Genomic DNA, 27,054 nt, shown 5'->3' with positions numbered 1-27,054 from the left:
TTAGTGGAGACAATGTCATGGGAAGCAGTGTCTGGGGCAACAGGGTTCAGAGACTCAGGGACCCAGGACATCTTGTCCAGGCTCAGGGACTTGAGGGTCTAAAAGACAAGGAAACAGCCCTGAGGAGGGAATCCCAGAAGGCAGCTGGGCATGCCCACAGGAGAGGGAAGCAGAGGGAAGCGTAGAGGAGAAGTGGCGAGCAGACCAGATCAGACCCACTGTGTAGCCCAAGGCCTGAGAAGAGGAGGTGGGGAGGAGATGGGGAGGAGTCTGGGGAGGTGGGTGGGGAGGACAGTGGGGAGAAGGACTGGGGACGAGGTGGGGAGGAGGCTGGGAAGGAGGGCTTGGGGGGAGGTGGGGAGGAGGCTGGGGAGGAATCTGGGGAGGAGGGCTGGTGAGGAAGGTGGGGAGGAGTCTGGGGAGGAGGGCTGGGGAGGAGGGTGGGGAGGAGGCTGGGGAGGAGGGCTTGGGGGGAGGTGGGGAGAAGGCTGGGGAGGAGGGATTGGGAGGAGGTGGGGAGGAGGCTGGGGAGGACTGGGGAGGAGGACTGGGGAGGACTGAGGAGGAGGTGGGGGGTAATGGGTTCTTGGCCCCAGAGCATGGCTGCAGGGCCCAATGCCTCCTGTAGGCTCCAGCTAACTGGCTGAGCTGGAAGGAGAGGGAGACTCATACCTGGGGCCACCCTCCTGGCAGTGGAGGCCACCCCGTGCCTCTACCCTAAGGCTCTGGCCAGCCCCAGAAGGCACAGAGCCTGCCCCCTTCTAGCCAGCCCCCACCACCTGTGTTGCCACTCTGGTTTCCTTAACCAACGGATCCTATCAACTAGCATTTACTGAGTGTCTACTGTGTCCCAGGCCCTGTGCTTTTATGCTTTACATGTCTTAGCTTCTGAATGCCTCCCCAGAACCCCGGGAGACAGAAACTATTTGCCAATTTCAGACATGAGGAAATTTAGGCTCAGAGAGGTTCAAGCTGTCAGCCTCAGGTCAAACAGCTGGTGCCTGGCAGGGGCAGTGCTTGAACCCAGAGCCCAACTGTTAGTCACCCTGCTCTGCGGCCACTTTTGCAATTGACAGAGTGGCCCAAGGCAGGTGACCTAGGTACCCCTAAGGCTGCTCTCACTCCCCAGGATTGTTACCGTGCCTGTCACCTCTCCGTGGTTGGGGGCAAGCTGTCACAGACCCCAGGAGAGTGCCCCCACCTGGGGGACTTGGAGATGCCCAGGGCCCGGAATGCTAAGCCAGTGACATCATAATGCCAGCTGGCAGTGAGGTCACTGGAGATGGTGGCAGTGCCCTTATTCAACCCTCAGCCCTAGAAGAGCCTCATTTCACCCCCGCGCAGGGTTCAATCTTGAACTCTCGGGCCAGAAAGCACTGGAAAGGAGGGGACATCCTGGGATGACATAGTGCCATCTGCACACAGACATGTACACAGGTGGCCCACAGCTGGATGTTCTAGATATCCCTTTGCACACATCTTCCCTGCACCTACCTCGACAGCAGCCCTGTACCTTATGATACCAGAGAGACAGCAGAGCACACAGACCCAGACCCCAGCATTGCCTTCCAGGAGTGCACAGGAGCTGGGCCCACAGTCACATGAACCAGTGTGAAACAAGAGCCGGAAGGGGACACAGTGAGCTATCTGGGGTCTTTCTGGAGGAAGGGACTGCTAGGTTGAGAGTTAAGGATAAGGAGAAGCAATGAGAGGCATGAAAGAGAGCCTAAGCAGTTGGGGAAGTAGAAGTGAGGTGTGTCTATGAGGCTGGCAGGGTCCCAGTTGTGCAGGGCCTTGAGGCCAAGGGCAGGATTTTTATTATTATTATTATTTTAATTTTTAGTAGGGATGAGGTCTTCCTATGAGGATCAAGCAGTCCTCTCACCTGGGCCTCCCAAAGTGCTGGGATTATAGGTGTGAGCCACTGCGCCTGGCTGGCAGGATTTTTAAAAAAACAGTTTTATCGAGGTATAGTTTACATACTATAAAATTCTTCCACATTAAAGTATACATATAATTTAATGATTTTTAGTAAATCAACAGAGCTGTGCAACCATCACCACTACCAAGGGCAGGGTTTGACCAAGGCACCATCCCCCCCATTCCTTGCTGGCTGACCAGCCTTGCAGCCATTCTGCTTGCCCAGGGAGACTCGTGGAAGAGGCTGCGTTTCAGGGCCCCCAACACTGGCCCAGCAGAGCTGCACACCCTGGCTCAATGCACCACTTTCCATGCTTCCATGCAGCATTTGACACCCCGGCCCTTGCCTCTCCCCCCACCTTGGTGGGCTGGTCTCCTTGGCCTCCAAGTGAGGCAAAATAGGCAGACAGGCTGATGGTGGGCAAAGCAGACCACAGGCTATGGTGGTTGAACCAAGCTGGGCAATGGGGTGGAAGGGAGGGTGTTCTGTCTCTGATTTCCATGATTCAGCCTGGGGAGTTTCCAGAGGGAAAAAGAAGCCCTGCTCAAGCCCAGGGAGACTGGTTTTGGAGGCAGGGAGAAATGCAGCCCCAGGCGGAGAGCACAGGGCACACATCCAGCTATGGATGGACACACATACCCCACACACTGGCCACTGCGAGCACCCAGCGGGTGGCCTGGGGTGAGACATGGCCTCAACCCCACTAGTCACCCCAAGACTGACTGCCAAGGACAGAACAAGGGACAGCATTTCTATGTCCCTGACTCCACACCCCTGACCCTCTTACACCCCTCCTCCTGGGGTGGGTGCCAACCATGCCTTGGCCTGAGGACTAAAGGGTTTGAGCAAACCTGGAGTACGTAGGGCTCTGTTTTCTCTCTCTCTCTCTTTTTTTTTTTTTTTTGACGGAGTCTTGCTCTGTCACCCAGGCTGGAGTGCATGGCCCGATCTCGGCTCACTACAACCTCCACCTCCCGGGTTCAAGCAATTCTCCTGCCTCAGCCTCCAGAGTGGCTGGGATTACAGGCGCACACCACCACACCTGGCTAATTTTTGTATTTTTAGTAGAGATGGGGTTTCACCATGTTGGTCAGGCTGGTCTTGAACTCCTGACCTCAGGTGATCCACCCACCTAAGCCTCCCAAAGTGCTGGGATTACAGGAGTGAGCCACCGCACCCAGCCAGGCTCTGTTCTGTTTTACGGTGCTCCCCAAAACAGCTGGAGGAGGAGATCAGCCCATTTGTGCACAGCAACACTGAGGCCCCGGGGAAGGAAGTAAGCTCTGACCTGGGGCTCTAGGGACTGAGATGCCTGGGATGCCTCTGATAAAGACAGGCCCTTTCCTCAATAGGCACCTCCCTCAGGCCAAGTTCCTTTCCTGGATGAGTCAAAGGTTCAGGAAGACCCTTCCTCATTTTTTGACCTTGGGAAAAAACTGGCCTCTGAGACAGTTTTCCCATCTGTCACATGGGACCGTAGCTAACAGGTATGGGGCTCTTCCTATGTGCCATACTGTCCATGCTTTATCTCATGTTATCCTCATACCCAATCTCTGAAGGAAGTCCTATTATTGCCGCAGGCAATTTGATTAAGCGGGTGTAATGATGCCTTGTCTATCTGGGATCCCCTGAATCTTGTAGTAAACATTTCCTAATGTGGTGATCTCTGAGTTGACACCAATCAGAAATCAGGCCCATGTACCCCCTCAGGACCTCCCTACTGATGGGCCTCACCATGGGACAAGCCAGGGAAGGCTAGTCCAGGGATGCATGAGTCAAGTAATCAGAGATGGGGCACTATCCTTCTGGGGCTCCTGTGTGGGGTGTGTTTGTGTGTCTGGGGTTGGGGGAGGCATATGTGCATAGGACTGGCTAGGGAACTGGAGTCCTGAGGCCTAGGTTTGTGGCTCCACCCTGTCCCTCCCTGACTGATGACTTTGACCAAGCTCTTTCCGCCACTAAGCCTCAGTTTCCCATTTGTAAAATGGAAAGGAAGGGCTCTTGCTTCCCACCCCAAACTACCGCAGGAGTCATGATCCCAGGGCATATCATGGGGAAGGAGGTAGAGATACAGAGGGAAAAAAAAGGATTCCAGAGAGCAATCCCCTCCACCCTCCAGACCTCAGGAGGAAGGCCCCAGAGGCCCGGATCAGTCACTGATATGATCTGCAGGTAGGAGACTGATTTGAGAGAAGGGTTTTGAGCAGGACGCAGGGCTGAGACTGAACCCTAGAACAGGTGAGACCTATCGTGGCAAGGAGCATCCAGTCCCTTCCACTCTTAAGTTCCCCAGAGGACATTAAAATAAACAGCAGGTACTGGCCGGGCGTGGTGGCTCACGCCTGTAATCCCAGCACTTTGGGAAGCCGAGGCAGGTGGATCACCTGAGGTCCGGAGCTCCAGAGCAGCCTGACCAACATCGAGAAACCCTGTCTTTACTAATAATACAAAAATTAGCCGGGCGTGGTGGTGCATGCCTGTAATCCCAGCTACTCGGGAGGCTGAGGAAGGAGAATTGCCTGAACCTGGGAGGCAGAGGTTGCAGTGAGCCAAGATCACGCCATTGCACTCCAGCCTGGGCAACAAGAGCAAAACTCCATCTCAAAAAAATAAACAAACAAACAAATAAATAAATAAAAATAAACAGCAGGTCCTAATAATGCACACTCACTGTCCACCAGGCACTGTGCTAAGCATTTCACATGCATTTTCTCACCGGATTCTACTACAATTATTATTATCCTCATTTTACAGATGAGGCAACTGAGGCTCAGGGACATAGTCACCTGCCTAAGGTCACAAGGTCATTAAGTGGCAGAGCCAGGATTTAAACCCAGGTTTGTGTGAGTGACTCCAGGGCCTGGCGCTCCAACCCTGGCTGAGGGTTCCGCAGCACATGGAGGGAAGACTTCAGCTAAAGGGTGAGGTCCAGTTCAGCTCTCGGCTTGGGGAAATCCCCTAGGTTTCCCTTGGGTCCTGGAGGGTGGCTCTCAGGGCCTTGTTGCAGAGAAGTCTGCAGCTGTACCCCAAGGCCCAGGAAAAGATGGGGAAGGGGCTGCGGGTGGGCCAGACGGGGCAGGCTGGGCCAGAGCTCCGGGCATTCCGCAGCCTCCGCAGGAAGCAGAACGGGACGGAAACCGGCTCCTGCCTCCTCCCCCAGAATCCTGTGGGAAGCCCAGCCGGCCGCACAGAGGCCCTCTTTGTGCCTGCCCCAACCCGCCACCCGCGGCTGGCCCAGGGTTTTGAGTTTCCTGGGGGGTGGGGGCCCAGCCACTGCTAAGCCTCCATCTAGCTCCTCTCCTGGGGGCAGCCACAGCAGTCCACAGCTGGAGGAGGAAGAGAGGGGATGGCCAGGGCCACTCTAGAGACCCTGGGGGCCTGGAGTCCGCCCACACCCCATTCCTCCAACATTTACACACCCAAATCAGGGGCTGGAGGTGGGAAGAGGGACCCAGAGACAGAGCTGAGGGTCACCCCCCAGAGTCTGCCTCTGCCAGCAGCCACCAAGCCCATCATGACACACCTGGAATCCTCGGCCCCATCTCATACCATCCTGGCGCTCTTGGGCCTAGAGTGGTGCACACAGTGAGGCTGGGCAGTGGGCTGGGCAGTCCTTGTCAAACCATTTCCCACTCCCCGAGGCTCCCTGGACACAGGGTTCAGCAAGCTGAGGCCTCAAGCTTACTTCCCAGTATTTCGGGGGACAAAAGCCCCTCGGCTGGCATAACTGCCCAAGGATGCTGGGTACCTGGGAGTGAGCTCGGGGGCTGGAGTGTGTATGGAGACGAGAGCAATGCATACAGTGTGTTTTCGCATGTCTACCTGGGAGGTGTGCTGCACAACTGTGTGTGTGTGTCCAGTCGACTGTGAGTGTGCCTGGTTGAGTGTGTAGTCTCAAGATGTTGCCCTCTACAGACCACAGCATTAAAGCATATACGGGGATCATGTAGCAGTGCTGGGGGAGATCTTTGACTCTGTGACCTCCCTGAGGGTAAAGTGGAGGCGTGTGTGTGCGACCCAAGTCTGTGAATGTACATGGATGTCCAAGTGCATGCGTGTGCGAATAGGGTGGTTTACGTGGTGAGAGGATGTTTGTGGGGTCTTCTGGTCTGTACGTGTCAACACATCTTTGCCGCATGAATGCCAGTGTATGTTCGCATGCACGGTGAGTTGAGTCAGGAGCTCTGGGCTGTATGTGAGTCTGGGGCCCTACTGGGACGGGGATGGTGTAGACAGGAACTGGTGCCAGCTGCTAGGGCCCCTATGGAAACAGGAAGCTGCCCACAGGTGCACCTGGGCTGTGGTGGGGGCTGGGTTCCATTCAGGTTCAGTTTGTGCCTCTGAGAAACCAACCCAGGGTTCCACTAGCCGAGAATCTGTCCCAGCTGTAAGGGAGACACCTGTCTTGTCTGCTGTTCAAGGTCCAACAGCTCTGGCCAGTGTCTACCCGCCTGCCTGGCCTGAGCGTGGAAAAAACTGGAAAACAAAAGCCCCCAGACCGCAGGCCCTCCCTGCAGAGGCGTGGGGGAGGCAGGCGAGAGGCGGGAGGCTGAGGAGGAGGGAGGGAGGTGTCGCCGCAGCCCCGGAACACAAAAATAATGAGGCGAGAGGGGCCATGGGGCCGAGCCGGCTGGTTCCGGAGTCGCTATCTGACCTTGACAGATGCCACAGCTGGGCGCCTGGAGAGGAGCCGCCGCCACAGCGCTGCAGAACCCCCCCAGCACCTCCCCCAGGCCAGGGTTGATGGAGGCTCAGGCTGGCCCCAGCCACAGGCAGCCACCCCATGAGGCGGGAGCCAGAAGACCTCGGAGCACCTCCCAGTAGGGTGGATGGGGATGGGGTTGGGGGGTCTGGAGGCAAGGGAGTGGGAGCAGGGCCACTGCAGGGCACAGGAGGCAGCAGTGGGGTCTCCTGAGGGTGCCCCCGCCCTCAGGTAAGGCTACATGTGTGAGAAGCAAGCAGAGCCTGCCATTGTATGTGTGCAGCTTGGCTGTGGGGCTGAGTTTGTGTGGAGAAGGGAAGTAAAGTGTTGAGTGTGGGTGTGACAAAAATTGTACTTGTGTGCATGTGTCCTTGGGGTCACACAAGGCTGGGAAGACAGGCTAATGTCCCTGAAATGGGTGTGGCCACATCACTTGGTGTGGGCACCGATCACTCCCCAAACTCATTTAAAGCCATAGCTGTCCTGGCGGGTGTGAGCCATGCTGGGTCTAGGGGTAGGGTGGGAGACAAAGAGAGCCACAAGTCTTGTCACTTGCAGATGGGGGAGGGGCGCCCCTCCGGCCCTTCCTGACCTACCCTCTCTCCCGCTATGGCGGTTGTCCCAGGCACTCAGTGATGGGCACGGCGCTGGGCACCGCCACTCTAGGGACATCAGCCAGGGGCTGGGGTGTGAGTTGCAGGAGGGGATGCTGGGCTGGAGGTGGATTAGCAATTCCGAGCACTGGCTGCATAATTAAAAAATCATTACAGCAGGCGGGCAGAGCTGAGTGTGAGCTCACGCTCAGAGCGGGCGGGGACACTGCCATGGCGCTCCCCCTCCCACTGCTTCCCCGAGGAAAAATCCCACCTGCTAATATAATTATGGAAAAACACAAGCACAGAAATTTGGTTTCAGCAAACAACGTGCCTCAGTGCCCAGGGCCCGCCTGGCCCTCAGCACAGCGAGCAGGCTGGCCACTGGCACCCAGGGCTCATGGCAGTAAGGCAGGCCCTCCTAGGTCCAGACATTACCTCCACCCCCTCAGCAGCCATCCAAGAGAGGAGACTGGGAGGGGTATACAAAGCCCAGCTCCCTAAATCCCAAATTCAGGAGAAAATGGGCTGGTGCTGATGGTTTACAAATGGGGAAACTGAGGTTAAGGAATCTACATAAGGTCACTGTGTTTGTGGCAAAGCCAAGAGGAACCGGATCCGTGCTCAGTGCAACACCTCAGGGCTCAATACCCCCTCCCGACTCCCCCTACCATCAGTCATCCCCCTGCCTTCTCCGCTCCGCCTGGGATAAGCATATCTCTCCCGAGACTGAAGAGAGCCTCCAAGCCAGGTACCTCGGCATGGCCCAGAGCCTACTCAGACCTGCACGCCACGATGGGGTTCAGGGACAGGGCGTCCTGGGCTCGTCTGGGTTAAGCCAGGCGAGCAGAGCTGGCTCCCGCCCCGAGAAACGCGGCCAGCTCTGGGGCACAGGCCCCAGAACGGCAGGAACAGCCGCCATCACCTCGGGCCTGGAGCGGGCAGCGGGCCTGGAGCGGGCAGTGGGCGGCGCGGGAGGGAGCCGGGCCTAATTAGTCGGCCTGGGACCCGGGCGGGCGCCGGGGCGGCAGACGCAGCCGCCAGAGCCGCGCAGGCACGTCCGCGTCCGGCTGGGAGGCGGCAGGGAGCCGGGAGGCGCCCTGAGCCGCGGCGGGACGGGCAGCCTGGGAAGGCCTGGGCCAAGGAGATTCCGCACCGAGAAGGCTGGCCTCCCCTCATTCCACGGTGCCACCAGGCGCAGCAATTAGAGGCTTTCAAAGTTTGTCCTTAATTGGTTTCATTTTTGCCTTATAAATGATTCATGGCCCCAGAGGTCTGGGAGGCGGAGGGAGTGGCAGGGGAAATTTGGGGAGGTTTTTGCCTCAGGCCAGGCCCCCTACCTGAGGTTGGGGAGGGTGCCGCAGGCCCAGCCCAGGAAGGGATGAGAGGGGCTGGGAGGCCTCGGGCAGGTGGGACTCTGCAGCAAAAATTAAAACCCAGGCCCTCTCCTTGGAGCGCTGACTAATTAGGAACTGCAACTTCTTTTCAGCACACCAGAGCTCTGCATCCAGGCCTGGAGCCACCGCAGCTGCTGGGGCCCTGGGAGCATGAATAATAATGTGATGATAACAAAATAACAGTGTCAGTAGTAATAATAAGGATGGCGAGAACAACATATGCGTGATCTCTTTCAGCCACCCCTGCTCCCCCAAACACTAAGATCTGTTTTACAGATGAAGAAACTGAGGCTCAAAGGCCTGCCCTCTGACCCTCAGTCTGATGCCACAACCCCTTAACCCCCAAACCCCCAAGCTCTTAAGAGCACAGGACTATTCACCCTCCAGGAATAGTGCCAGGAGGGTCAGGAGCTGCAGGGCCTAAGGAAGCCTGGGAATGGTCCTGAGGCCTGAAAGAAGACCCCAGCCAGTACCAAGTGGCCCCCACACCCACCTGAACCAGGCTGGCTCTGCCCCTCAACAGGCTGTGTGACCTTGCAGGGCCTTAACGGACCCATCTGTAAAATAGGAGCACAGAAGCCCTATGCCCCCACATTGAGTGCTAACCCAGTGCTGGGCACTAGGATAGACAGGAGATACTATGGACCCCATGGTCAGAGAGCTCCCAGTGTAGGGACACACAGAGAAAGGTTTAAAAAAGCCTGTGCAGAGAACCCTGAGCGCTCAGTCAATGGGCAAAGTGCTGGGGAGCAGTACCCAGAGGGCTTCTTGGAGGAGGTGAGGTGGGAGGAGGAAATGCCTCTCCTCTGACCCCATAACCAGCCCACACAGGATGCTCAGGGAGTGGGTGTGGCCCACTTAAACCCAAGACTGGGGTTGGACCTTGAAGAAACCCAGAACTACAGACCACATCAGAGTGACAAGGATGCAAAGTGCCCAGCTCAGCCTGCCCATGATGCTCCCTTTGATCCTGAACAGCTGTGGGAGATGAGGCATACTAAACTGAGCAGGGCCCACCTGGCCCCTGGAAATCCTGGAGGTGAGGGAACACATGAAGCAAGTCAGAGGGTAAATGCTGGGTGGGCTGACTCTGTTGGAGCAGGGCCCAGGGTCTCACAAATATCATCTCCTGTATCCTTCAGTTCCTCTGACACATGCACCAGGCTCCCCTCTCAAAACCCACTGGTCCTCAGGCCCCAGCCACAGCACAGTCCCAGTCAGCTCGCTGCTCTCCCACCCAGCCTGCCTCCACTGGGCAGTGAAACAGCCTGCGCCAGGGCCAGCACCACTTCAAGTGGTTATGCATCCCTGCGCCTCTCCGCAGCTCTCTGAATGGCATCTATGATCATCCCCATTTCCCGGATGAGCAAAATGAGGCTTAGAGAAGCTAAGGGACCTGCCCAAGGCCACATAGCTCAGGAGTGCCCACGTTCATCTCCCTGGTCTCTTTGTGGCTCAGTATCCCTGACCTGTCCCAGGCCTGGCCATTCTTGCCCCAGCCCTGACTCTTCTCCTGTCTGGACAAAGACCACACCAAAGCCCACGCTCCTGCAGAAACTAGGACTTGATCTGGCTGAGGCTTGTGGTCAGAAGACCCACAGGAGGTCCAGGAGGTAGTGGGGGTCTCTGTGTACCCTGAGACCCCTGGGGCATGGGGGTCTTCTGAGGCTTGGATGGGGTAGTAGGGGAAGCTCCCACAGGCACACACAGGGATGGGGGTGAAGGGGGTGAAGGGGCTGGCCATATTCTGTGGCTTCCTCCCTGGGAAAAGTCAACTTCAAGGCCCCTATCACCCACACTTGGGAGGAGGCCGCCCATGGGATTCTGAAGCTGGGTCACATGTCCTCTGGAAATGAGACCGAGCTCTACCCACCTCTGCTCCACCCTGCTGGAGGACACTGCTGAGAAGCTGGGCAAGGCCCACCCTCTCCGAGCCTCAGTGGCTTCATCTGCACACTGGCCCAATAATGTCCTTTGAGCACTTTGAAAAAGCCTTTGAGAATAGGTTTAGAGGTTTTCCTTGAGAAAAGGGGTTTGGAAGAACTGGTCTATTTTTGGTTGGGGGCACTTGAGACACTGGGGTCAGTGTACCATAGCAGCTTGACAACGGCTTGTTGAACACACAAACAAGTGGCCGGGTTCTTATCCTCAGCAGGTCTGGTCAACAAACCCTTCCCAGGTGCCCACTCTGGGCCAGGACACTGGTCTGCCCTTTGCTCCTCGCTGTCTATCTACCTGTCCCAGGGCTGCCAGCCAGGTCACTGGGGTCCCTCTGCCCGGCTTGCCCGGAAGCTGCACGTCTCCAGTGGGTCAGCACTGACGTCAGCAAGACTGGCCGGGCGTGGAGCCTGCCACCTCCGGAACCACCAATTAATTAACTTTTTCAAATTAATTTCCCAAGCAAAATTCCATAATTACATCTGTCTCCATCAGGCCAAGCTGGGCAGGCAAGAGGACCCTGCAATGAGATGGAATGTGGTGTAAGGGGGTGTCCATACCAGCCCTGGGACCAGGTCAGAGAGGCCACTGGGGGTTAGGTTTCACCACAGTCGGGCACTGGCCTGGCATCCTTATGGATGCTATCTGGGAAAGGAGGGGGCTGAGAGACCAGAGCATTCCGACAAGGAGGTGGGGGCTCAGGGAGACCCATGGCCGGCCCAGCTCATCCCGATGCCCCCATCCCCCACCCCGGTGCCCCTAAACCACAGCAGGTCTTGGCATGGCCCAGTAGCAGCACAAGCACCGTGAGGCTGAGGACGCCGCGGCTGCGGCGTTCTAATTTCCCAAAGGGGCTGAGATTAATTAGCTCACACACAGGCGCAGAGAGGGAGAGGAGAGTGGGAGCAGGAGTGGGCAGCGTGAGGCGAGGAGCTGGCTGGCACTCCCCCCTGCCCGCCCGGCAGGCAGTCGGCGGCCTTGACAGCCTGGGTGCTCTGAAGGTCAGTGGCCAAGCTGGCTGAGCCAGCAGATTGGCACCGTCTCCTTCCCAGAATCCTCAAGACCAAGGCTGGGGTACAGTGACCAGGAGGATAGTCTGGGGGGAGGGGCTCCGCTGTCACCACGCTCCATCAGTTCTGTGCCAGGTGCTCTGTCCACATCAACTTGTTTGATGCTCACAGCAACCCTGAGGTAGGCATCATGACTCTCCCATTTCGCAGATGAGGACACTGAGGCTTAGAGCTGAGTGGGGCACTGGTGTGGGTCAAGGTCAAACAAGTGTGGACAGTGGAGGTGAGGCTGAAAAGAAGGCTGGCCCAACTCTAGAGCCCACACTTCTTCCCCTGGACCCCTGTGCAGGTGTCAGGGCTACAGGAGCTCTGGGCCTGAGGGACTGGAACACCAGTCACAAAGCTCCTAAGTGTGTCTGTCTGCGGGGAATGAACTTACCCCTGCCTCAGAGAGTGTGCAGGGCAGACTCGCACAGTCATTTCACAGATGAAAAAACTGAGACCAGAAAGGGGAAATGATCTGAGGCTGGGACCAGCCTCTAGTAAAGTCAACCCGATGAAGTGACCTTTAGTGAGCCCTGACCCAGGGCCATGCAGCGCCTGGTGCTAAGTGACACACGGACCACGGGATGGGGGGTCATTGTGGCTATGTGCCTGTATACCAAAGAGGAAGTGCCAGCTCAAGGGCACTTGCTCAACTCCTCCCTGCAGGGTGCCCAGGAGAGGGAAATGGAGCCCCTGGGGAGGGGGTGGAGGAGGTGCGCAACCCTGACCAGGCCCCGAGGCAGCTTCCACAGGCCTAACCATGGAGTTTCCCAGAACGTGTCTGCAGGAGGAACCCAGAAACCCCAAGGGGCATCCATCTGCTCCTCAGGGGGATCCCCCACCCACCCATCCACCCTCCTCCCTGGAGTTAAGGGGTTAGGTTAGCAGTTCCAATGCTCTTAGGTTCAAACCTGGAAAGTGCCTTGAGATAGCAGAGGGCCTAGGAGAGTTAAGGAGCTGGGCATGGGGGAGGGGGCTGGCTCAACTAGGAACACTACACATCTTGTGTGTAATGGGGCGAGGGGAGCCCCTCATCTCAGAGACACAGGCTCAGGCCATGCCAGGGTCCAAGTGGGCTTTGGAGTCAGGATTCCTCTCCTAGCTCTGCAACCTCCAGCCTAGGTGACCTCAGACAGGTTGCTGACACTCGCTGAGCCCAACCCCTAGCCAGTGAAATGCAGCCGCTGACAGCCCCCACCTCATCAGGTCCTGGAGAGGAGGACCTACGTGAAGGGGTCAGTGTAGGGTCCACATGCAGTAGGTGCTCAACTAAGGATAGCTGTGTTGTTGTTTTTACTGTCATCATCTGCCAGCATAAGCATGAACGTCACGGACAAGTCAGGCCAGGCATGTTGGGTAACCCAGGTCATGGCCCCGGTTCTCTCACCGTTTGCTTTTGAGCTCTGAGGCAATCCTTCATGCCTCAGTTTCCCCAGCCCCAAATACAAAGCATTCCCCCTCTAGCCTGCAGGACCATGGGGAGATGGACATGTGGTAGAAGCCTGAAGGTTACAACGAGGGTAGCACCCCACTGGCCAGGCTTGCATCTCCTCTTCTGCCCAAAGGAAGAAGGCCTACCTAAACTTCTAGACAGCCTTTCCTCCTACCTCCCTTGCCCTCAGCCCTGCCGGCTCATGTCGGCTCTTCTTAGCTCTCCCACAGCCCTGACAGCCCTGCCACAAAGGCACATCCCAAGCCTCTCGCCACCCTGCAAAGGCTCCATTTGCCACCTGGAAGTCCCTGCTCAAGTCTAACATATAGCCTTGTTGTGTGAGCGTAGGGGGTGGGAGACAGAGAAAGCCTTGAAACTACAGTCGGCTCTCTCTGTTCCCTCTGATATTAGGAAGCCTCCAGGATTTTCCACCCAAGGACCATGGGTTCCTTTGCCCTGGGTCCAACCCATTCCCATCCCTCCCTCAACCCCTGGCCCCCAGCTTAGCCTCTTCACTTAGGTACCTCATCATCCCCATCTGAGAATAGCCCTAGAGAAGGCTAAATCCAAGACATTCTAATTAAGGAGCCCTTGTTGTGGGATGCTACCCCCAGAAAAATGCCAGCTCTAGTGGAGCAGGTGGAGGGGCACACTTGCCTGGAGATCCAGGTGTGACACAATGAGAACTGATAACAACACACCCCACCATCTACTTCAGGTCCTGCGGCTTTGAGACAGAGATGAGAGTCATACTGATCTCACAGGTGACAAACATGAGGTCAGAGAGGTGAGCAGACTGGCCCATGATTACATAGCAGGCAGTGACCAAGCCAGGTGTGGAGCCCAGGCCTGTCCAACTCCAGAGTCCGCGGCACGGGCATCCAGTTTCCTGACTGGCCACTGCTGTTTGTATCCCTCAGGATGCTTGGGTCCCTCTCTCCTCCTCAACCACGGCCCAGTCGTTTATGGAGACCTGTGTGGCCAGGAGGAGGGAGCCCAACTGGGCCTGAGTCCTTATAGCCACATGCCCTTTGACCACTGCTAGGCTGTCTCAGTACTGTAGGCCCAGAATGACCTGTAGTCTGGGTGTTAGGAGACTGCATCCAAAGCCCTTCATGACCATGAAGCCATTCTCATCAGACTCACTTCTCTCATCCGAAAAACAGCTTTTTTTTTGGCAGCATATGGAAAAGGGGTATATCCTTATTTCTGCCCAGTGCAAGGAAGGCAGGCCCCGACCCCAAAGGGGGGCAGAGGCTTAAAAAGCCTCCCTGAGGGCATATCCTCAGCTCTCAGCACCCCAGGACTTCCTTATACACAAGCCAGCTCTGTACCCATTTTGCAGGGCTGTAGACTAAGAACCAGGGACATGGCCAAAATCTAAGTGGGGGCACTGGATAATGAGGGCCTCGGCAACTAAGGGGACAGGGAGAAGCAGGTGTGCGGTAAGCAGGGAAGGTAGGCAGAAAGACTCCCGGGCCCATTTGATCAGATGTCTCATTCTTCCCCCCATCTCTGGCACACCCCTGTCACCTCCCAAGGACCCCATGCCCCAGGTCAGGGAACCAGCTGGCCACTTAGTGGTCCTGGGGAAATCCACTTTCCCTGGCACTCCTTCTCCAGCCTTTCCTTTTCCCAGCTCCCCTGTATCTCTCCCCCATGTACCCAACCCCCTCTGCCTATACTAGAGGGCAGTGGGTTTAACACTCTCATGCCTGATACTTGGACATCCTCCCCAGAGAGGGCAGAGCCAGGTTGGCTATGGGAAAAAACCATCTCCACTTCCCCACCCACACCTTGCAGAATCCAGTGGACACAACATGGCTGAAGGCTGGGCCTCTTCCATGTGAGCCTAAACACGGGGCGTCTGGGGGAGCAGAGCCCTGACCACAGCAGGTGTGCCTGTGTGTGCCAGTGCCCTGGCCCACTCTATGGCATCATCTGGGGGTAAGCTATGGCCTGAGAATGATCAGGCCCCAGTGTGTGGGGCCAATGGGGTGAGAGTGGCCTATGTGTGCACGCCTATGTGTGCCTGTGTATGTGCATTCGCCTAGGTACGTGCCAGTGGGTGTGTGCGCCAGAGGCTGGGCTGTGGCTGGAACCATGAGTGTGCTTCTGGAGCACCACATGGGAGCTGTGTGTGCACGGTGCATGTGACCGAGTCTGTACCATGCGTGTCAGCTGGGTGTGCTGAGTCGTGTGGAACTACGTGTGCTGCAAGTGACTGTGTCTGTCCTAAGTGTGTGCCCGGGTATGCCGCGTGTGGGGTGCGTGAGTGTGCACTCTGCCTGCCAGGCCGCAGGGCCTCTCGGGGCTGCTGGGGATGGGGTGACTCACGTCTCCTGAGCTAATCCTGCCGCCCGCCCGCCCAGCTCACCCTGCTCTGCTGGGCTGATGGCCGACAGCGCAAGAGGTGGGGGGGCGGCGCGGGCAGCCGCGGCGGGGAGGCTGGCTTGATAAATAACCTGCTGCTTCCCCAGGCCTCTGAAAAGGGGAGGCTGCAGCATGGGGAGGAGCAGGAGGGCGGAGGTGGGGGAGGCTGTCCTGGTCCCCCAGACTCCGGCTGCCCTGGCCCCCTCGGCCCAAGCTGCGGCTCCGGGGTTCCTGTTTCATCGAAACCTGAGCTGGGAAAAGCCTATCGGGTCATCTTGCCTGTCCCGCTGGCCACCAGGCCCAGGCAAGCTGCCCCTCAGGGGACAGGCCCGCAGCCTGGCCTCCCAGCCAGTGGGTGGGTGGGTGGGGGGAGGATATTTCTGTCCAGACTAAATGCAGCTCTAGGCCTCTGTCTGTGTACTCCCCCCAACCCCAGCAGCTGCTCCCAGAGGCGCCCTGGCTCTGCAGGACTGACTAAATATAGGCCCCCCACCCCAGCAAACCCCCCACGTTCACCAATTCCCAGTGGCCCCACCCACATGAGGGTAGAGGGGAAGGCTGAGGAGCCCACTGTGTGACCTTGTGGCAGCGTATCCCCCTCTCTGGGCTCTCAAGCTAGGAAAAACCAAGCATTACTCAGCTCTGGGCCCTGCCCTACCTAATGGGTGCTTTTGGAGTGTAGATTACAAAGGTGACTGGGTTGGGGTCTTCGCATAGGAGATAAGGGCTGAGGTCCCCTCCCCAGAGCACCCCAAGCGCCTTTAGGCTTATAAACATGGCCCCTGCATCCTGCCCGTTCCTTGCCCAGGCCGGGCAATACCAGGCTCCTCCAATCTGCCCTGGCCGGATCCTGGCCAGGAAACAAGTTGTGCCAGGCTTGGGGTGGAGGGGCGGGAGCATGACAGCTGCTATTTCCTGGAGGCCACAGTCGGGCACAACCCGGATTCCTGCCTGGCTCCACACTCCACCAGAGCCTCTTTGAGGCTGCAGGCCCCCGACAAGGCACCCCCTTCCCAGTGTCAGAGCTATTATCAGACCCCACAGGATCATCCCACTCCCCTCACTGCACTGGCACAGGCAGGAGGAAGGTGCCTGGATGCAGCTCGCCTCTAGGACTGGGGAAAGGTGGTCTCTGCAGGGTTCCACAGGCTGGGAGGCAGCCCCAGCTTCCCTCCTCCTGCCTGCCTGCCCACCCGGCTGCTTCCCCCAGCCCCACACGCACCAAATTCCCCACATGCCTGTCTGTCTCTGACAGCTCGCACAAATACTTGGCTGCGCGGGCACCCGCTGTTCTGAGCCTGCTGCGCCTCCTCCCTGCCTTCCCGGGGGGCTTTGCAGACGCAGCCAGGGATGGAGGGGGCCAGAGCCAACCAAGAAGCTCGGTGGGCAGTGGGAGAAAGCAAGGGCAGGAGGGACCAGCCTCAGTGCAGAAGCACCACCTCCAGCCCCCGGGGCCTGAAGGACCTGGGAGGCCACTGAGAGCCAGCCCAGGCGGGGCAGCAGCTGCCGACACCCCCACTGCCCCCGGACACCCCTGCTGCCCCCCGGAACCTCCCAGGAGGACCTTCTGGAGGCCTCCCACTTGCCTCGACCGATGAAACAGCATCTGCCACCCCCGCGGCGGCAGCTCAGGACAGGGTGGAGGGCACCACAAGGCCCCTGGGGAAGGCTTTGAAATCTGGACGTGGGCCCAGCCCCTCTTGGCAGTCCCAGCCCCCCAGCATAGGCCCAGCCTCAGAGCATGGGGGGTGCATTCCAGCCCTCCTGCAGTGTGCGGGGCACACCCGCCCAGCTGCCAGGCTTGGGATGTCTCCACTTGGACTGGCTGGGGGCCTTATTTGCCCCTATTGCCCTCCTTCCTGTTAGCCTGTCTCCCTCCCAGGAGACCAGTGGAGGAAACACTTCCTGACAACAGCTGGGATTTTCCGCTGGACACTGCGCCTCACTGGCCAGCTCCTTACCTCCCCCCACCTCAGTCCTTCCCCGGGAGTCACCAAGTCACACCCCCACCCCACATCTGCAGCAGAGGAATCCTCCCCTCCCACCCAATCTGCCACTAGCCCCAGCATCCAGGCACAGCACAGACACTGAATGAATGACCTCATGGGTAACCACCTCCATTCTGCAGATGGGCAAACCAAGGTCGGGGAGAGCCCAGAGAGCCAGGCATCCCCCACTGTGCTCTTCCTGAAAGGGGTTAACTGCAGGTCCCTTCACTATTCGTTTGCCTCCCACCACACTTTCTGCCTCAGGAGCCAGTTGAGCCTTCCCAGGCTTCTGGAGGCATTAGGATGACTCCAAACAGAATCTCTCAGTGTTCTGGGTTCAAATGCCCAGCTAGGCTGCTCTAGATGACACTCCCAACTCTCCTACAGTTCAACAGTGGTCTTAAAAAGAATCCCAAGGTATTCTCACGGTGACGTTAGACCTTGAAAAAAGCCTCCTCTCCCCATTGCACAGATGGGGCTGCTGAGGACCCCAAGGGAGGGGGAGCTGCAGGCGGCCATGAGTCAGAGGGGGAGCTGGGAAGCCGCCCGGCCCTGCCGGCTGTTGCTGGAAGCAACAGCCTGCATTTCCTCCTCACGCTGGTGCCTCGGGAAGCGTGGGCAGCGGGCGGGCGGGCACCGCCAAGAGGACCCCTCCTGTGCCTGTGGGCCAGCCGCATCCCCTCACTGCCTGACTGGGCCCACAGCCCACTCTCCACACCGGCTAGAGCTCCAGAGAGGGGCTGGCTAGGGGCAGAACAGGCATTTCTGTCCCAGGTATGGGCTCATGTCACCTGAGGGCAAGAGGCCCTGTGACCTCAGGGCAGCCTGACCCCTAGAGCTTCAGTGTCCCCTAGCATCAAACAAGGAGACTGAAACATGACCATTTACACTTCCTTCTAGCAGCAAAATCCATGGTTCTGTGATGCTAGAATCCCAACGAGAATCCTGACTTGAAAAATGCCTCCATTCCAAGTATTCTATCTATGATTCTAGACTCCCATGACTAAGAAATTCTAGGCCACCAAGATCTGAGCACCCCAGGAAGAAAGGGGGCCAGGTCCACTTCTGCCTACTGCTGTGAGCCCAGTTAACTAATTTCCCATCTAGTTCTGGGGGAGGTGGGTCAGGCAGGAGAGGGGCTGGGTCTCTCCCATCAGAGTCAACAGGAACTGGCATGAAGCTGTGGGGAGCCCCTGGCCCGGAGAGAAGCTGGTCTAGTCCTAGGGGACAGGCCACCTCCTCCTGGCACACACAGCCACTAATGCCACAGATGTCAGGAAGTCAGCCCACACCAGAGTGAGAGTGGGTTGTGGGGGGTTTGCATGCCTGCACCCCATCCTGCGGCTAGGAGGAAGGGAGGGAGGGCGGGCGTCAGGTCAGGGCTGGTCTCTGCTTCTCAGGTTCCAAGCCAAGCTCCACGCTTTATCTTCCTGTCTTCACCACCCACTGCTTCCTCCTTCCTGCCACAGTCCCCTCACCTCCCAGGCCAGTCCCAGCCCAGGCCAGCCGGCAGCCAGCCAGGACAAAGGCTCCCAAGCCCATCTGACAGATGGAAAAATTGTGGTCCACGAAGAAGATAGGACCTACCCCACTGGCTTGGCTTAGCAGCCTATTGCTCTCTGGCCATATCTCTCCGCCTTGCCCCTACCTTGCTTGCCAGAGTCCTCCACAGAGCCAGTGGGTCTCCACATGCCAGCCTGTCCACCAGCAACCCCCTATCCCAGTGTCCCCTGACAGTACTCATCCTCACCACCAATCATCCAGTCATTCATTCATTCACTTTTGTCTGCCCAACTAGCCTATCAGCCCATCTCCCACCACGTCCGGCCCATTGCCAAGGGTTATGGGGGCCTCAAAGAGGACAGAGCAAGGCCTGTGCCCAGCAAGCATTTAAGGAGTCCCTTTCGTGTGCCAGATAGTGTGGAAGGTGCAGGAAACAGCACGCAGAGGCCAATAGCCTGTCAAGGGCTCCGCCAGGACTCCATCCCACTAGGCAGTGGCAAGCCACAAACTCCCAAGGCCTCAGTTTCCTCATCTGTATATGGGGATGCTAACAACATGCATCTGTCCCAGGTATGGGCTCATGTCACCTGAGGCTACTGTGGGGATGAAAAAAAGTGAAAGTCATAAAGCTGTTAACATGCTGCCTGCCACAGAGAGGACTTTCGTTGGGCTACCCATTACCACTGGCTTTGTTCAATCTATTAAAACAATAGCAGTTGGCTGGGCGTGGTGGCTCACGCCTGTAATCCCAGCACTTCGGGAGGCCGAGGCAGGTGAATCACTTGAAGTCAGGAGTTCGAGACCAGCCTGGCCAACATGGAGAAACCCCGTGTCTACTAAAAATACAAAAATTAACCAGGCGTGGTGGCGCACGCCTGTAATCCCAGCTACTCGGGAGGCTGAGGCAGGAGAACTGCTTGAACCCAGGAGGTGGGGGTTGCAGTGAGTGAGTCAAGATGGCGCCATTGCACTCCAGCCTGGGTGACAGAATGAGACTCCATCTCAAAAAAAACAAAAACAAAAACAAAAACAAAATAGCAGTTAGCAGTTGGGGGCCGCAACTGATTACAGCAGCAGCTAAAGTTCTTCAAACACTTATTTGGTGCCAGGCACTGGGGGTACAAGAAGGAATCACTGCCATATCCCATTGCAAGGCTAGCAAGGAGCAGGCTTAAAAAGCCCCAGTAAGCATCTGATGAATGAGGGGATCAATGACAGGAGGCATGGCCCTGCCTGCAAGGAAGGTATAAGCCAGCATGTTTTCATGGGTGAGGGTGTCTTTCTGCACACACGTGTGTGTGTGTATGTAAACACTTAGGTGTGCTACATGTACATATGTGTGCCTGTGTGAGAGACCTGGGGATCCAGTGATGTCAGCAGCACAGCCACTCAAGCCCACTCAGGCCCCCACCTGACACCACCCCTGCCAGTGATCACAGCAGAGCCAAGGGGACTGCGCCAAGAGCAGGGGCCAGGCCCACAGAGAGAGGCCTGGAAACATGCTTTGCATAGTTCTGGCCATCGGATTACAGGCCCAGTCTAGGCCCCTACTTGGGTGTGTAGGGGCCGCTAGGTGTTGCCCCACAGGAACCCAGGCCCCCAGTGCCCGAACATTAAGCCCGTACTGGCATGGCACAAAAGTGTTCCCGCTGGCAGGCTGGGCACGTCTGAGGAGGTCAGAAAAGGTCACAGGCGAGGGAGGGAGTGCTGGGCCCAAGGGCGATGTGGGGTCTGCCAGACAGGGGAGGGCGGGTACAGGGCTCCCCGGGGGCCACCAGGCAGGCCTGGCTCTCCCCTGCTGGGGCCGGCAGCTGGAGGGGAGTAAATATAGCTGGGGCGTCCCAGCCACATTCCTGGGAGGCCAGCGAGGCCCGCCTGCCCGCTGTTCTAAGCAGAGCGCAGCAGCCAGGGCCCAGAGCCGCCACTGCCCTCTTCCCAAACAAACAGAAAAATAAATAAAACCAGCTCTCACGGCCGGCCGGCACAGCTGGTGGGGGAGGGGGCAGGAAGGGGTGGACAGTGGTTGGGGGGTGGACAGGCAGGCGGACCAGTTGCCGCGGTTTCTGTTCCACTGGGAAGGAGGAGGCCAACAAAAGAGGAAAATGGAGGAAAAGGGCAGGGAGATGGTCAGAGATGTCAGCGAAGGGAAGAGAATCCCGAAGAGATGAAGGGTGTCACAAGGCGAGGTGTGGGGAGGTAGGTCAGGAGGGACAGGGAAAGTGTCAGGGGCAGGCACAGTGGGGGACAGTTAGGAGAAGGCAGAGGCAGCCTCTGGGTCAGTAATTCAGCGGCAGGGATGCCCCAGGGGGCGGGGTGGGGTGGCAGGCAGAGACAAAGGGGGCTGTGTGGGCTGGGGCAGGGGGCCGGCTTGAAGGGCCATGAAATATTAAAGAGCTAGGCCAGTGAGTGACAGAGGTCACAGGAAGCAGGAGACTAGCCAGGGAGCAATGGGGGACCCTGAGGCGGAGGGCTGCCCCACCCACCTCTGGCCTGTCTCTCCACCACCTCCATCACAGCCAGTCTCCCCAGCTCTCCTCCTGCGATGGAGGGACAGGCTGAGGGTGGGATGGGCCGTGGGGATTAGTGATGGCAGGGAGACCTCTGCAGTTCCCTCTTCCCTAGGGCTGATCTGGGTACAGCCAGCCTTCCAAAGCTGCCAGCCAGCCACCCTATCAAGAAAGCCAGGAGGCCTGTCAACACAGCCGCTGCCACGGCACCTCCTGGGGAAGGAGCGGGAGACATCCAGCTTCTCCTTCCCAGGAAAAATCAGCCAAGCCACCACTTTCCACAGAGACCTGCGGGGAGGGACGGCTGGGCCTCACAGCTCAGCTGAGCCAGCAGGTCACCCCCCAGCCCTCCCACGCTACCCTAGCCTGGCCCCATTACTAGCTTCACGACCTCGGTCAGTCCCCTTGTCCCTGAGCCTGTGTCTTCACCAGCTCCACCCCACTCTAGGCTTGGGATGAGGAAAGAAAGAAGGCAAGTAACACCTTGAAAACATACTGAGGCCAAGCATCTGCACACATCATCCCAGAGAAGGCTACCATGTGCCCCATGTGGTCTGTCCTATTATCAGTCCCATTTCACACATGAGGAAGAGAAAGTCAGACAAAGTGATGCGCCCATGGTCACACACCTGGTAATCAGCCGAATGGAGACAGAAGTGCTAGGTGTGAGCCACATGTTATTTTCTTAGGAGTCACGGGGGACATGCATTCCTTGTCTCTATAAAAGCCAGCGTTTACTGAATACAGATTGTAGGTGAGCACCTCTCCCTGCCAGGCACTATGCAACCATCTGTGTCCATCTGAAAATGACCTTGTGAGGCAGGCATTCTCTTACCGTCCAATTTCAGAGATTAGGAAACTGAGGTTTGTAGAGATAACACAACTGGCCCAAATGTCACACATCCAGCTAGGCAGTGACATGTCCAGGATTTGGAGTGAGATCTGATGGACTCTAGAGCCACTGCTCATACACACTTGTCTGGGTGGGGGTTAGGAGGAGCCGGTAGGAGTGGAGCTCAGTGGTTCAATTGGCTCTGACAAAGGACACCCAGAAAAGGTCAAAAACAAGGTCACAACTGCTGTGGGGGGTTGGGGAGATGGCAACTGCTTTGAGGATGGGAGAGGGGCAGAGCCTGTAGGAGCCCCAGGTGAGGGTACAAGCTAGGGTCCTGGCTAGAGTGATCTGCTTGGTCTACCCAGAGCCCCTATACCAGGTAACACCAGCCCTGCCCCAGTGTGAGGATACTGAGGCTGACCCAAAAAGGGCCAGTGGAGCCCTGGTCTTGTTGGTCCCCAGGGTTCTAACCTGTGCTCTGGGGCCAGTGTGCCTGGAACTAATCACCTCTCTAGAGCCCCTAGTGCTGTGGAAGGCGGGGCAGGATCCCCTCCCTCCCTCCTAGGCCCTGTGAGCCCAGAGGGAGGCCAGCATCAGAGGCAGGAAATGAAGAAGAATTTGCGATCTAATTGAGCTGGCGGGGGATTAGGCGGCAGAATGCAATTACAGGGGCTGGAGCGGGGCCAGGGCACTGACACCCCAAGATGTGGTCTGGCCCAGGTGACTTGGCCCAGTCAGTCTCTGGCCAGAGACACTAGACTTGGGGTTGGGAGTATGGGTACAGGAAAAGGTTGGGACCAGACTGCTTCTCAACATACAGAGGACTGCAGGGTTCCAGCTCCACGTAATACCCAGAAGCAAGAAGTTTTCCTGGGAATCCTCCCCCAGGGAACAAGCCTATGGACTCTCATCTGGGGATTTGGCAGCCAGACACACATGCTCTCACAGGCTCCGTTCATACATGTGCAAGCATGTGCTCACACTCCCAGGTAAGCCCCACATATCCACATTCACCTGCATAGGGGCAGGCTTCCCAGCCTGGAGACACACAGGCTGGCCCTTTGCTGCCACTGGCTCCACCAAATGGTGGGTTGTGGGGGCACAACCCCCTCCCTCAAGAAAACCCACCCATGACCTTAAAATCCTTTTATTCCCGTAATCACATGCTACCACTGCCGTGGATACACGCTGTCACCCCAGCCCCAGCCTGTCTCCCTCTGCGGCTTCCAAAACTCCCAGCAGGCAGGCAGACGGGGAGGCTGCCCAGTTACTGCTGGGGAGGGAAGGGGTGTAGGGGTTGCAGGGGGAAGGACTGGGTGTGAGAGGTTCAATTCTACACACACACACTCCATGCTACACACACATTCAGGGCCTCAAACAACCAGAAGGGGAGATTCAGTAAGACAGAGATACAGAAAGAAAGGAAAACATAGCCAGCCGCCACCACAGACAGAGAGAAACCACTGTCCATACAGCACAGACGGGCCCACTCCCACATTCATAATTCAGACACACTCTACTCAGAGTCAGATCCCCCAGATTTATAAGCATATACAAAGCACACAGATACACACAAATCACAAATCCAAACTCTCCAAAATTCCAAGCACACACAACTCACAGAATATATTCATCCCCAGATTCACAGGGACATAGCCAGTCTTCAGAAATACAATCTCAGATTCACAAACACACATGTACACATACACTACAGATCCACACACTTCTAGATCAGGACAGATATACATGCCCTGATTCATAAATCCATGTATGTTCAGACTCCCACACCCTGAGACAGACACTCAACACAGAGATTCACAGATATAGATACACTACTTAGAGACACACATGTCCTGAGTCATAAGCACACATTACCCAGATTCCCACATCCCAGAGCAACAGACTAGTGCCCACACAGCCTCATCTCTGTCAGCTGACACTGCCTCTGGCTTTAGGGGGCAGGTGGAGGGTTGGAGATTCTTGGGTCTTTGAGGGGGCAGTCCTTTCTCATTGCTCGAATCCAGGAAGGGTGGGCTCAGCGTTGGGGGGAGGTGAGGGGGAAGTAAGAGAAAGCAGAAAAAAACTTTAGTGGGATATTCTTGTTGGGCAGTAGCGCGTGAGTAACGGGGGAGGCTTTTTGTGGTCTGGTGAGTTCCAGCTATGAGTGAGAGTTTAACTATTAATACACTTAATCAAGGACACTCCACACACACACACACACACGCGCGCGGCTAGGATGGGACCAGGTGGTGGGGGTAAGAGAGGGAGAGCCCCAGAAAAAAGAAAAGAGGGAAAGCCCCAATCAGGGCCCCAGGGGGCGGGGAAACGGGGCGGAGCTTCTATCCTGGGCCTGCCTCCAGAGCTGGAGCAGTGATTCATTTGTGTACCACCAGAAGGGTGGGGTTTGATACACAGTAGGTGCTCAATACAAACATATTGCGCCAACAAATGAATAACATATAAAGAGTGGGCAATAGTAACAGTAATAACAATGTGTGAACCCCCCCATTCTTGTTCAATTAGGTCATGCCCCAGAGCATCATGCTTGTTAATTCGGACTAAACGGTCAAGCCACCAGACAGGGGCTCTAGGAACCCAGGCTTGGGTCTGGCTCACCCATATTCCCTCATTCCTCCACCCTATCCTGCAACCTGGAAAGTCAGCCCAGCCCACATCCCTCTCTCCCTCCTAGCAAGACCCCCTCCATTCCATTCTCCCATAAACAACAAGGTGCAGTCAGTCCTAAAGAAGGCAGGGTATTTCATTCTCCTGGACTTGTTTCTTCACCCAGATACAAGCCTGCCCCCACACTCCTATGGGTCTCAGTTTCACATGTGCCAAATGGGTAGGAGGCAGGCTGAGCAGGAAAGGGGCAGCAAGAGTTGAGGGTCACAGTGGGAACCCATGGAACATGGGCCTGTGCTAGCCGGGGCCCTGGATGCAGAATCCTCCCCTCCCCTTCCCCCACCCACCCCAGCCCAGCCCAGCCCAGCCCAGCCCAGCCCAGCCCAGCCAAGCCAAGCCGGGTGGACATTCCAGGCCTCACGTGATAAAGACGAGGCCACTGGCCCTCGGGTAAGTCAACAGGCTCTGTCGCGGGAGAGATAGGAGGCCCTGGCCAGGGTCACCTGCTGAGCGGGGAAAACGGCCAGGACCAGATACACACATAAATAAGGCACCAATCCGACAGCCAGCCAGCCAAGGGTCTGTCTTCTGCAGAGGCTCACCTTGGAAAGGGAGGTGGCATGGAGAGGGAGGCCAAGGCTAACTAGGGGCGTCCCTGGGAGAGACCCAGCTACTGCGAGGATGAGGGGTAGGGGGGTTCTACCCAAGTTCCAGGGGCTGGCTGGGAACTCAGAGGCCAATCTCCCTCAGCTGTTCCCATCTCTTACCAGGGCAAAAATCAAACCATCACCCCCTCTCCCTCCTCCCCAAGGAGAGGACAATTTCCGTTCTGGGAGGGGGGTGACAGCTGCAGAGCGGGCCACTCCCCACCCCCCCAAGCTCCAGCCTGACTCTCATCTAGGGAAACTGCTAAATCAACAATACGCAGTTACTTACGGGTAGGTAGCCCGCCAGCCTGAGTTTCCCCGCATGGCTCTCAGAAAGGGGTTTAGAGGGGGCTTCGGTCTCAGTTCCCGGTTTTCTAGTGGCGGTTGGAAACCAAGGCACGGGCATCTTTCAGGAGGGGGACCAGGTGAAGCTTAGGCCAGTAGGCCCCCCCAAAACGTCTAATTTAAATACTCCCAACTGCAAAGGACAGACGCCCCTCACCCCGCGGCCTGGGGCAGCTGAGGTGGCGCCGGGCGTTCAAATCGCGCTCCAAACAAGTCCGCAGCGACCGCGCTCGCAGCCCCCGCCAGGCGGCCCCAGCGGAAAACTTGAAAGGGACTCTGTTTGCCGGCGGCCCTGGGGCGGCTCCGGCGGGGGCGAGGGCCGAGCGATCTCACACAAGCCCCCTCCCCAACGCTTCCAAAGAAAATGCGGGGGTTGGGGGGCAGGGCCCACCACAAATCCAAGGGCTCCAAACAGCGCCCGCCGCGCGGGGAAAGGTGGGGGTCAGGAGTCTGGTCCGCTGGTCACCCCCTTAGCTCCCCCTAATCCGAAGACGCGACTCTCAGACCACCCAAGGTCCAGGGGGTAAAGGAGGGCGCGGTTGCCAAACCTTCAGACCCCCGTCGCGGGAGACTTCAGGGAGCGGGTCTTTCCGAATGAGTCACTACAGAACCCCCCAAATTTACTGGTGCTTCCTTGCAGCCCGAGGCACCAGCCCAACTCCGCGCACCCCTTCAGATTCCCGGGGGGGAAAAAAGAACAAAAAGAGATCTTGCTCCCACTTTGGGCGCTTCAGCTCTTCTGACAGGTCCCGAAGGTGGCCCCCCATTTAAAAACCGGGGTCACTCACTTTCCGTCGATCCTACAAATAAACAAAGCCAGGCGCACCCCGCGCTCCCCGCCGGAAAGCAGCCCATTCCGGGCGAGGACAACTTCCCCCAGCCAGAAAATTAACACATTCCTCTCGCGGCGGTTCAGCCCCTCACTCCGCTCCTGGGAAGCGAAGGGGAGGGGGGCTCGGGCCGAACTTCATGGGTAAATTTGGGGCCACAGCAGCGTGGCAGACGCCTGGGACGTACGCCCCCCACAGTTCCGCAGCTAGAGGAACACCCCCATTCTCCCTCCCAGGCTCTGCACGCTGCGTGGCCCACGCGGGGCTCGGGAGACAGCTCAAAAGACTCCCCAAGGCTGGGAAAGGAGGGAGGGAGGGGCCGCGGGGCACCATGGTGGTGGGGGAGATACTTTGATGGAAAAA

At 57.5% G+C, this 27,054-nt stretch overlaps 1 protein-coding gene and 1 long non-coding RNA gene across 16 annotated transcripts in view; one reads left to right on the top strand and one right to left on the bottom strand.

The window, feature by feature from the left end:
- CXXC5 (CXXC finger protein 5) overlaps positions 1 to 27,054 on the bottom strand; it is a 38,050-nt gene that overhangs the window by 7,052 nt on the left and 3,944 nt on the right. For 4 of the 15 annotated variants that reach the window (XR_008525018.2, XR_008525017.2, XM_054555103.2 and 1 more), the window contains exon 1: positions 1,139 to 2,912. The gene's annotated coding sequence lies outside the window, so the exon portion shown is untranslated. 15 annotated transcript variants of the gene reach the window in all.
- LOC129059718 (uncharacterized) lies at positions 1,328 to 6,972 on the top strand. Its single transcript, XR_008525755.2, has 2 exons — positions 1,328 to 1,638; positions 4,676 to 6,972. It is a non-coding gene; the product is annotated as an uncharacterized LOC129059718 (long non-coding RNA).

Source organism: Pongo abelii, chromosome 4, assembly GCF_028885655.2.
Source record: "Pongo abelii isolate AG06213 chromosome 4, NHGRI_mPonAbe1-v2.0_pri, whole genome shotgun sequence".
NCBI lineage: Eukaryota > Metazoa > Chordata > Mammalia > Primates > Hominidae > Pongo > Pongo abelii.
This window is presented reverse-complemented; position numbering and strand designations above follow the sequence as displayed.